We start from the raw sequence: 11,350 nt of genomic DNA on the forward strand, positions 1-11,350 counted from the left end.
AAAGTTGCACAATAGCCTGATGTGCTACGTCTGTCTGTTTCATTTGATGCCCAACTTGCATCACAGTAAACTGTCAGACCCAGTCTTTCAGTTACATTCTTCATGAAGTGAAGTCAATCAATCAATCAATCAATCTTTATTTATATAGCCCTAAATCACAAGTGTCTCAAAGGGCTGCACAAGCCACAACGACATCCTCGGTACAAAGCCCACATACGGGCAAGGAAAAACTCACCCCAGTGGGACGTCGATGTGAATGACTATGAGAAACCTTGGAGAGGACCGCATATGTGGGTAACCCCCCCCCCTCTAGGGGAGACCGAAAGCAATGGATGTCGAGTGGGTCTGACATCATATTGTGAGAGTCCAGTCCATAGTGGATCCAACATAATAGTAAGAGTCCAGTCCATAGTGGGGCCAGCAGGACACCATCCCGAGCGGAGACGGGTCAGCAGTGTAGAGATGTTCCCAGCCGATGCACAGGCGAGCGGTCCACCCCGGGTCCCGACTCTGGACAGCCAGCACTTCATCCATGGCCACCGGACCTGTGCCCCCCCCCCCCCCTCAAGGAAAAGGGGAGCAGAGGAGAAAAGAAAAGAAACGGCAGATCAACTGGTCTAACAGGGGGGCTATTTAAAGGCTAGAGTATACAAATGAGTTTTAAGATGGGACTTAAATGCTTCTACTGAGGTAGCATCTCTAATTGTTACCGGGAGGGCATTCCATAGTACTGGAGCCCCAATAGAAAACGCTCTATAGCCCGCAGACTTTTTTTGGGCTCTGGGAATCACTAATAAGCCGGAGTTCTTTGAACGCAGATTTCTTGCCGGGACATATGGTACAATACAATCGGCAAGATAGGACGGAGCTAGACCGTGTAGTATTTTATACGTAAGTAGTAAAACCTTAAAGTCACTTCTTAAGTGCACAGGAAGCCAGTGCAGGTGAGCCAGTACAGGCGTAATGTGATCAAACTTTCTTGTTCTTGTCAAAAGTCTAGCAGCCGCATTTTGTACCAACTGTAATCTTTTAATGCTAGACATAGGGAGACCCAAAAATAATACGTTACAGTAGTCGAGACGAGACGTAACGAACGCATGAATAATGATCTCAGCGTCGCTAGTGGATAAAATAGAACGAATTTTAGCGATATTACGGAGATGAAAGAAGGCCGTTTTAGTAACACTCTTAATGTGTGACTCAAAGGAGAGAGTTGTTTTAGTAACACTCTTAATGTGTGACTCAAAGGAGAGAGTTGTTTTAGTAACACTCTTAATGTGTGACTCAAAGGAGAGAGTTGTTTTAGTAACACTCTTAATGTGTGATTCAAAGGAGAGAGTTGTTTTAGTAACACTCTTAATGTGTGACTCAAAGGAGAGAGTTGGGTGGAAGATAATACCCAGATTCTTTACTGAGTCGCCTTGTGTAATTGTTTGGTTGTCAAATGTTAAGGTGGTATTATTAAATAAATGTCGGTGTTTAGCAGGACCGATAATCAGCATTTCCGTTTTCTTGGCGTTGAGTTGCAAGAAGTTAGCGGACATCCATTGTTTAATTTCATTAAGACACGCCTCCAGCTGACTACAATCCGGCGTGTTGGTCAGCTTTAGGGGCATGTAGAGTTGGCTGTCATCAGCATAACAATGAAAGCTAACACCGTATTTGCGTATGATGTCGCCTAGCGGCAGCATGTAAATACTAAAGAGTGCAGGGCCAAGAACCGAACCCTGAGGAACTCCGCACGTTACCTTAACATAGTCCGAGGTCACATTATTATGGGAGACGCATTGCATCCTGTCAGTAAGATAAGAGTTAAACCACGACAAAGCTAAGTCTGACATACCAATACGTGTTTTGATACGCTCTAATAAAATATTATGATCGACGGTATCGAAAGCAGCGCTAAGATCAAGTCCTTGTTCTGATGTACCTTTTAGGTATCTGAATACATGTTTCACTGTATTCCAATGTTCCATAGTAGGTTCATTAAAGTGTTGAGATAGTTTACTCACAACAAAGCTTATGTCAGGTCGAGTGCATGTGGATAAGTCAATTAAACTTCCCACTGCTTCTCTGTACTGTCTTGGTTGTTTCAACTTTTCAGCATTTTCTGCGTAATCAAGTTTTGGTTCACAAGGAGTTTCTCTTGGTTTACAATTTTCCATATCAAACCTTTGTAAAACCTTTTTCACATATCTCTCTTGTGACATTTTGACTAGTCCATTTGTGTCTGTTTTGAGTGCATAAACCCACTTCGCTTTTAAAGCTCGCTTACCTGGTGGTAAGTCAGTCAACTGGAATGTGTCATTTTCCACTAGTGAGTTCATCTCCTCATCCATGGCGTTTTTCCAGTGCATTGACTTGGATGATAACACGGCTTCCTGATAAGTTTCTGGAATGTCACAAACTGCTCGATAACAGAAATCAACGCATGTTTGTAATCTGTCCAATGAATTATCAGTCTCAAAATCTTGTAAATAAGCTGGCTTTTGTTTTATCCTGAATGGATTCTTTCTGATTTCTGTTTCAGCATTTGCCGCTGACTGTTCCACATCTTCCTGCTCATTTAAATCCTCAGTTCTGTTTTCAGGTTGAACTCTGTCCTCATCCTTCTGGTCACTGTCACAGACTGCATTGTCTCTGTTGCCAATGTCATGTCCTGCGTATGGCTCCAAAGTTTGTGTCTCTCTCTCTACACTTGTTTTGGTTGCGAATCTCACCAATCTGATCTTTTGGACCTTTTCCATTTCTGGATAATATACAAGGAAGGCTGGGCTGTTTTTATCATATCCTATGAAAATGCCCTGCTCACTTTTGGAGTCTAGTTTTCCTTTTTCTTGTTTGTAACTAAAACATGTAGACCCAAACTTTTGCATTTGTGACACATTTGGTACTTTTCCTGTAAGTAACTCATATGCTGTTTTCTTTGTCCGTCTATTGTAACACCTGTTTCTAACATGAGCTGCTGTTTGAATGGCATAGTTCCACAAATAGTTTGGTAGTTTGCTTTCTATCAGTAAGCATCTAGCCATGTCAAACAGTGTTCGCCATTCTCTCTCTGCTGTGCCATTTTGGTGTGGCGAATAAGGCGCTGACGTCTCATGTCTTATTTTGTTCTTTGTTAGTAACATTTGGAACTCTCTGTTTGTAAACTCAGTGCCGTTGTCTGAACGTATACACTTCACATCTCCATAGGGTGCTACATCTGCTAAGAACTTTTCTGTTGCAGCTACTGCATCACTTTTTGACTTAAGAAAATATACTAATACAGCACCTGAATAGTCATCTGTGAAACATTGTGCGTATTTGTGTCCTTCTATGCTTTCAGTTTTCATTGGCCCTGCTAGGTCTGTATGGATTAACTCCAGGGGTTTATTTGCTTTAGCATCTAGCTCCCTATTTCTCGTTTGGGTAAACTTGCCTTTTGTACATATTTCACACATCTGATCTGGCTTAACAATATTTCCCTTAATTACCATACCTTTGACCACAGTTTGGAGTTTGATTACATCATCATAGTTGCAGTGCCCTAGAATCTCGTGCCATGTTTGTACGTCATGACAAACTTTACACTGATCTTCATTTGCATCAACAGTTGGTAGATAATATAGCTTCTCATTTTGGTTTATGTTAAATCTGTGACCATCTTTAGTGATCATGTGGCTCTCTCCTTTCTTGAAAGTTATGGTTGCTCCTCCGTCGGCTGCTCTCGCCACTGAAAAGATGTTGTGGGGATATGAGGGCATGTACAGAGCATTTCGTAGTTGTGCCCTGTGCTGTCGTCCATCGCTGTCCACTAGATGTATCGTTGCTGTTCCTCTTCCTTGGGCCATTCCACTGCATCTTGTCCCATCAGCTAGTTCCACTGAATGAGTCTCTGGTTGAAAAGTGTTGTCAAAGCTTGTAAAGTTATTTACATCATTTACAATGTGGGATGTCGCTCCTGCATCCACCATAATGCCTTTCATCTTTATTTTGGGTGCTGACTCACTTTCTTCTTGTGCCGCTTTGAAGAGGTAATCACTGGATTGTTCATCAGTAACCTTTCTGACATTGTCTCGTTTATCTTTCTTTTTGCATATGGTTTCTTGGTGTGTGTTGCTCTTACAAAAGTTGCACCACACTTTTCGGATACACATTCTTGCTCTGTGTCCTTTTAATCCACATTTGAAACATGTCAGATCTCCATCTTCACTTCTACTTTGAGTGCTGCTGGTGTACTTCTTCTGGATATTTCTATCCTGTTTTGTGAACGTTTTCATCACATTGTCTGTTGGCTCAGCAGTACTAATTTTCTCTGACTCTTCGTAAATACGTCATCTTCTTTTGAAATCTGTAAATGTCACATTGTCTTCATTTTGCGTTACATGTACAGCTAATGGCTTGTAAGAGTCAGGTAGGCCTCCAAGAATCATGGCTATGATCAGACTATCACTGAGAGTCTCACCGGCATCACGAAGTGCTGTAATCAGGTTTTCTGCTCTGATGATGTAGTCCGTAGTTGACTCTCTGTCTGCTTTCCGTAGTTTTGTCAAGGACGTGTACAGGTTGATTATTCGTGGCTTGCTTTTTCCTGAGTAATGGTCCCTCAGTATTTTCAGTGCTTTCCTGCCATCGTATGCAGCATCATGTCTTATTAAAGAGAAGCTTTTATCATCGATCAACCTGATGAGCTCTGCATAGCAGTCTGGATTCTTTATTCTGTCCGCTGCTGCTTGCTCTTCTCCTACTGGTTCATTTAGAACAGTGTCTTTCAACTTTAAAATATGTAAGTGTCCCAAAAATCTTGCTTCCCAAAGGTCATACTTGCTTTCGGATCCATCAAAGTACAGTTGCGGGGATACTGCTCCAGTAGTACGAGCCGCCATATTTGTTTAAGCTCCGCCCTTTAGCACTATGCTATGCTAAATAGCTCAAACTTTACCGCGGTTACTTCTTCTTCGAGGGTACACGCTACTTTATCGGCTAAAGTCACTTTTATGCTCCGTGTAATACTTCACGTTTGCAATACCTTTATCCTTGGTCAAGCAGTTCTCCTCTGTTAGCTCAAGTCCACACCTGCAAACTTTCTTGGCTTCTCTGTCCGTGCATCGACTCAACGCTACCTGGCCTTGTTTGCTTGAGTTGGCTGGAATCTCTGGGGTTCCTGGGCCCATAACCTGTTAAGGTGTTTGAGCTTCGTGGAGTTCTTTATGCGTGTACATAAACGACACTTTCATCGAGTCTGTTCAACGTCCTCTTGCACGAGGAGACTTTATTATACTTCTTCTCTTAACATAACACACAACACAGCAGAGCGCCCCAAGAGGGGAACATGCGCTATAACAGCCAACCTACACAATAAAGCCACACAGAGTAAGAGCGCAGATCAATCTTAACATGGGGTTCGGTTTTTTTAATAAAAGACAATTTTCGTAGGTCCTGATGTGTGGGTCAAATATGGTGAGTTTTGAAGCATGTTAAGTGGGTCAAATTAGTGCTCAAAGAGGCGGCGGAAGAATAAAGAAAAAAGAAAAAGAATAATAAAACCTTACAAATTCAATAGGTCCTTATGTCCCATTGCATAAGGACTCCCTTTGGGAGTCCTTATGCAATGGGCCATGCGGGCCCTAATAAAACAAATATATACAGTCATATCGCGCTCTGAGGCCATGACTATTGTTATGGAGAATATTGCTATCATTTAGCTCTTCTCCAAGAACACATGCTCCTATACTTGCGTTGTTTTCGGCTGTACGAATCGTTCCAGTCGCAAAAAGGATCAACTTTTCTTCAGAGTTCCTCGAGAGGTTATCAAAAAGAAAAGAAGAGCGCAAGATTTTATGACACAACAAGAAAAGCATGAAGGTTTCACTCCAGTCCAAGAGAGTAGAGTCGAAAAATGTTTATATTTCCCATTTAAGTTTTATCTTGATATTTTTTGTATTTATTAAACATGTTTGCCAAAAGTGTTTCGAAAATCACCAACTCAGCGAGTCTAAATAAAAGAAAGACAATGTGAGTAAAACCTAAAATAATTCAGCTTTTACCAAAGGCAGCAATCATAAACTAATCTTTCAGTACGTACACGATGTTGACATCTATAGTTTTATTTTGATAAACAATCATACATGAATATTTCAGCACATACACAATGTTGACATCTATAGTTTTATTTTGATAAACAATCATACATGAATATTTCAGCACATACACAATGTTGACATCTATAGTTTTATTTTGATAAACAATCATACATTAATATTTCAGCACATACACAATGTTGACATCTATAGTTATATTTTGAAAAACAATCATAAATGAATCTTTCAGCACGTACACAATGTTGACATCTATAGTTATATTTTGATAAACAATCATAAATGAATCTTTCAGCACGTACACAATGTTGACATCTATGGTTATATTTTGATAAACAATCATAAATTAATCTTGCAGTACGTACACAATGTTGACATCTATAGTTATATTTTGATAAACAATCATAAATGAATCTTTCAGCACGTACACAATGTTGACATCTATAGTTATGTTTTGATAAACAATCATAAATGAATCTTTCAGCACGTACACAATGTTGACATCTATAGTTATATTTTGATAAACAATCATAAATGAATCTTTCAGCACGTACACGATGTTGACATCTATGGTTATATTTTGATAAACAATCATAAATTAATCTTTCAGTACGTACACAATGTTGACATCTATAGTTATATTTTGATAAACAATCATACATTAATCTTTCAGCACATACACAATGTTGACATCTATAGTTATATTTTGATAAACAATCATACATTAATATTTCAGCACATACACAATGTTGACATCTATAGTTATATTTTGATAAACAATCATAAATGAATCTTTCAGCACATACACAATGTTGACATCTATAGTTATATGTTGATAAACAATCATAAATGAATATTTCAGCACATACACAATGTTGACATCTATGGTTATATTTTGATAAACAATCATACACTAATATTTCAGCACATACACAATGTTGACATCTATAGTTATATTTTGATAAAAAATCATAAATGAATCTTTCAGCACATACACAATGTTGACATCTATAGTTATATTTTGATAAACAATCATAAATGAATCTTTCAGCACATACACAATGTTGACATCTATTGTTTTATTTTGATACACAATCATAAATGAATCTTTCAGCACATACACAATGTTGACATCTATAGTTATATTTTGATAAACAATCATACATTAATATTTCAGCACATACACAATGTTGACATCTATAGTTTTATTTTGATAAACAATCATACATTAATATTTCAGCACATACACAATGTTGACATCTATGGTTATATTTTGATAAACAATCATAAATGAATCTTTCAGCACATACACAATGTTGACATCTATGGTTATATTTTGATAAACAATCATACATTAATATTTCAGCACATACACAATGTTGACATCTATAGTTTTATTTTGATACACAATCATAAATGAATCTTTCAGCACATACACAATGTTGACATCTATAGTTATATTTTGATAAACAATCATAAATGAATCTTTCAGCACATACACAATGTTGACATCTATTGTTTTATTTTGATACACAATCATAAATGAATCTTTCAGCACATACACAATGTTGACATCTATAGTTATATTTTGATAAACAATCATACATTAATATTTCAGCACATACACAATGTTGACATCTATAGTTTTATTTTGATAAACAATCATACATTAATATTTCAGCACATACACAATGTTGACATCTATGGTTATATTTTGATAAACAATCATAAATGAATCTTTCAGCACATACACAATGTTGACATCTATGGTTATATTTTGATAAACAATCATACATTAATATTTCAGCACATACACAATGTTGACATCTATAGTTTTATTTTGATACACAATCATAAATGAATCTTTCAGCACATACACAATGTTGACATGTATTGTTATATGTTAATAAACAATCATAAATGAATCTTTCAGCACATACATAATGTTGACGTCTATAGTTATATTTTGATAAACAATCATAAATGAATCTTTCAGCACATACACAATGTTGACATCTATAGTTATATTTTGATACACAATCATACATGAATCTTTCAGCACATACACAATGTTGACATCTATAGTTATATTTTGATAAACAATCATACATTAATATTTCAGCACATACACAATGTTGACATCTATAGTTATATTTTGATAAACAATCATAAATGAATCTTTCAGCACATACACAATGTTGACATCTATAGTTATATTTTGATAAACAATCATACATTAATATTTCAGCACATACACAATGTTGACATCTATAGTTATATTTTGATAAACAATCATACATTAATATTTCAGCACATACACAATGTTGACATCTATAGTTATATTTTGATAAACAATCATAAATGAATCATTCAGCACATACATAATGTTGACATCTATTGTTATATTTTGATAAACAATCATAAATAAATCTTTCAGCACATGCACAATGTTGACATCTATAGTTATATTTTGATAAACAATCATAAATGAATCTTTCAGCACATACACAATGTTGACATCTATAGTTATATGTTGATAAACAATCATAAATGAATATTTCAGCACATACACAATGTTGACATCTATGGTTATATTTTGATAAACAATCATACATTCATATTTCAGCACATACACAATGTTGACATCTATAGTTTTATTTTGATACACAATCATAAATGAATCTTTCAGCACATACACAATGTTGACATCTATAGTTATATTTTGATAAACAATCATACATTAATATTTCAGCGCATACACAATGTTGACATCTATAGTTTTATTTTGATACACAATCATAAATGAATCTTTCAGCACATACACAATGTTGACATCTATAGTTATATTTTGATAAACAATCATACATTCATATTTCAGCACATACACAATGTTGACATCTATAGTTTTATTTTGATACACAATCATAAATGAATCATTCAGCACATACATAATGTTGACATCTATAGTTATATTTTGATAAACAATCATACATTAATATTTCAGCGCATACACAATGTTGACATCTATAGTTATATTTTGATAAACAATCATACATTAATATTTCAGCACATACACAATGTTGACATCTATAGTTTTATTTTGATAAACAATCATAAATGAATCTTTCAGCACGTACACAATGTTGACATTTATAGTTATATTTTGATAAACAATCATACATTAATATTTCAGCGCATACACAATGTTGACATCTATAGTTTTATTTTGATACACAATCATACATTAATATTTCAGCACGTACACAATGTTGACATCTATAGTTTTATTTTGATACACAATCATAAATGAATCTTTCAGCACATACACAATGTTGACATCTATAGTTTTATTTTGATACACAATCATAAATGAATCATTCAGCACATACATAATGTTGACATCTATAGTTATATTTTGATAAACAATCATACATTAATATTTCAGCGCATACACAATGTTGACATCTATAGTTATATTTTGATAAACAATCATACATTAATATTTCAGCACATACACAATGTTGACATCTATAGTTTTATTTTGATAAACAATCATAAATGAATCTTTCAGCACGTACACAATGTTGACATTTATAGTTATATTTTGATAAACAATCATACATTAATATTTCAGCGCATACACAATGTTGACATCTATAGTTTTATTTTGATACACAATCATACATTAATATTTCAGCACGTACACAATGTTGACATCTATAGTTTTATTTTGATACACAATCATAAATGAATCTTTCAGCACATACACAATGTTGACATCTATAGTTTTATTTTGATACACAATCATAAATGAATCATTCAGCACATACATAATGTTGACATCTATAGTTATATTTTGATAAACAATCATACATTAATATTTCAGCGCATACACAATGTTGACATCTATAGTTATATTTTGATACACAATCATACATTAATATTTCAGCACATACACAATGTTGACATCTATAGTTTTATTTTGATAAACAATCATAAATGAATCTTTCAGCACGTACACAATGTTGACATTTATAGTTATATTTTGATAAACAATCATAAATTAATCTTTCAGTACGTACACAATGTTGACATCTATAGTTATATTTTGATACACAATCATACATTAATATTTCAGCACATACATAATGTTGACATCTATAGTTATATTTTGATAAACAATCATAAATGAATCTTTCAGCACATACATAATGTTGACATCTATAGTTATATTTTGATAAACAATCATAAATGAATCATTCAGCACATACATAATGTTGACATCTATAGTTATATTTTGATACACAATCATAAATGAATCTTTCAGCACATACACAATGTTGACATCTATAGTTTTATTTTGATACACAATCATACATTAATATTTCAGCACATACACAATGTTGACATCTATAGTTTTATTTTGATAAACAATCATAAATGAATCTTTCAGCACATACACAATGTTGACATCTATAGTTTTATTTTGATAAAGACGGGGAAAACATGCTACTTGTAAACGACGTGTGCAACAACAACAAACATGGCAGTAGAGGCAAAGTGAAATGATGAAATGCAAAAGCGATACATGATTTATCCGGGAGAGTGTTGATACCAATGTCCTTGACCCAGACACACACAAAGAAGTTGTAGACCTCCATGCTTTTACAACGTTCATCTGTTTTATGCTTGAGAATGTCGTCTGGAGCACAATAGTGCTAACATAACAGACAAATAATCTTTGATACCACTCAACAAACCTTTTTTTGATCAAGTATAGTAATCTATTACATTACATAGTTAGATTTTTTTCTTCGATCTGCTTTTTGCAGGGAGATGTAAGCGTCTTTTGTGCGCAGATAGTTTACAACCGCCATCTTAGCTGGGTGGAACATGACTGATTTTCACTTGTGAGAAGTGTGGAGTGCAAGCAACGCTGCCTCGTTTTGGCCGACATGAAGCAGAATACAAATAATAATATTGGCCACAGCGATCAGGTTCAGTATTGTAGCCCCTGATTGGCTCAGACTCTGGCAGCATTACTATGTGGATTAAACCGGCGTCAAAGTGACTTGGAAGTGTTCTTTCATGTGTGGATGCTGTCATAATGTTCAAAGAATAATGAGAAGGTCATAAACAGGTTATATGCTTCTGAGATTTGTATTTCACAGAAATGAATTCACCGTAGTCAGCCCAGGAAGTCATGATCAGTGATCAAGGAGTAATACCACCTGCTGTGTTGGATATGAACTTCAATATTACATTGCACA

The sequence above is a fragment of the Nerophis lumbriciformis genome, linkage group LG35 (assembly GCF_033978685.3).
Source record: "Nerophis lumbriciformis linkage group LG35, RoL_Nlum_v2.1, whole genome shotgun sequence".
NCBI classification, from domain to species: domain Eukaryota; kingdom Metazoa; phylum Chordata; class Actinopteri; order Syngnathiformes; family Syngnathidae; genus Nerophis; species Nerophis lumbriciformis.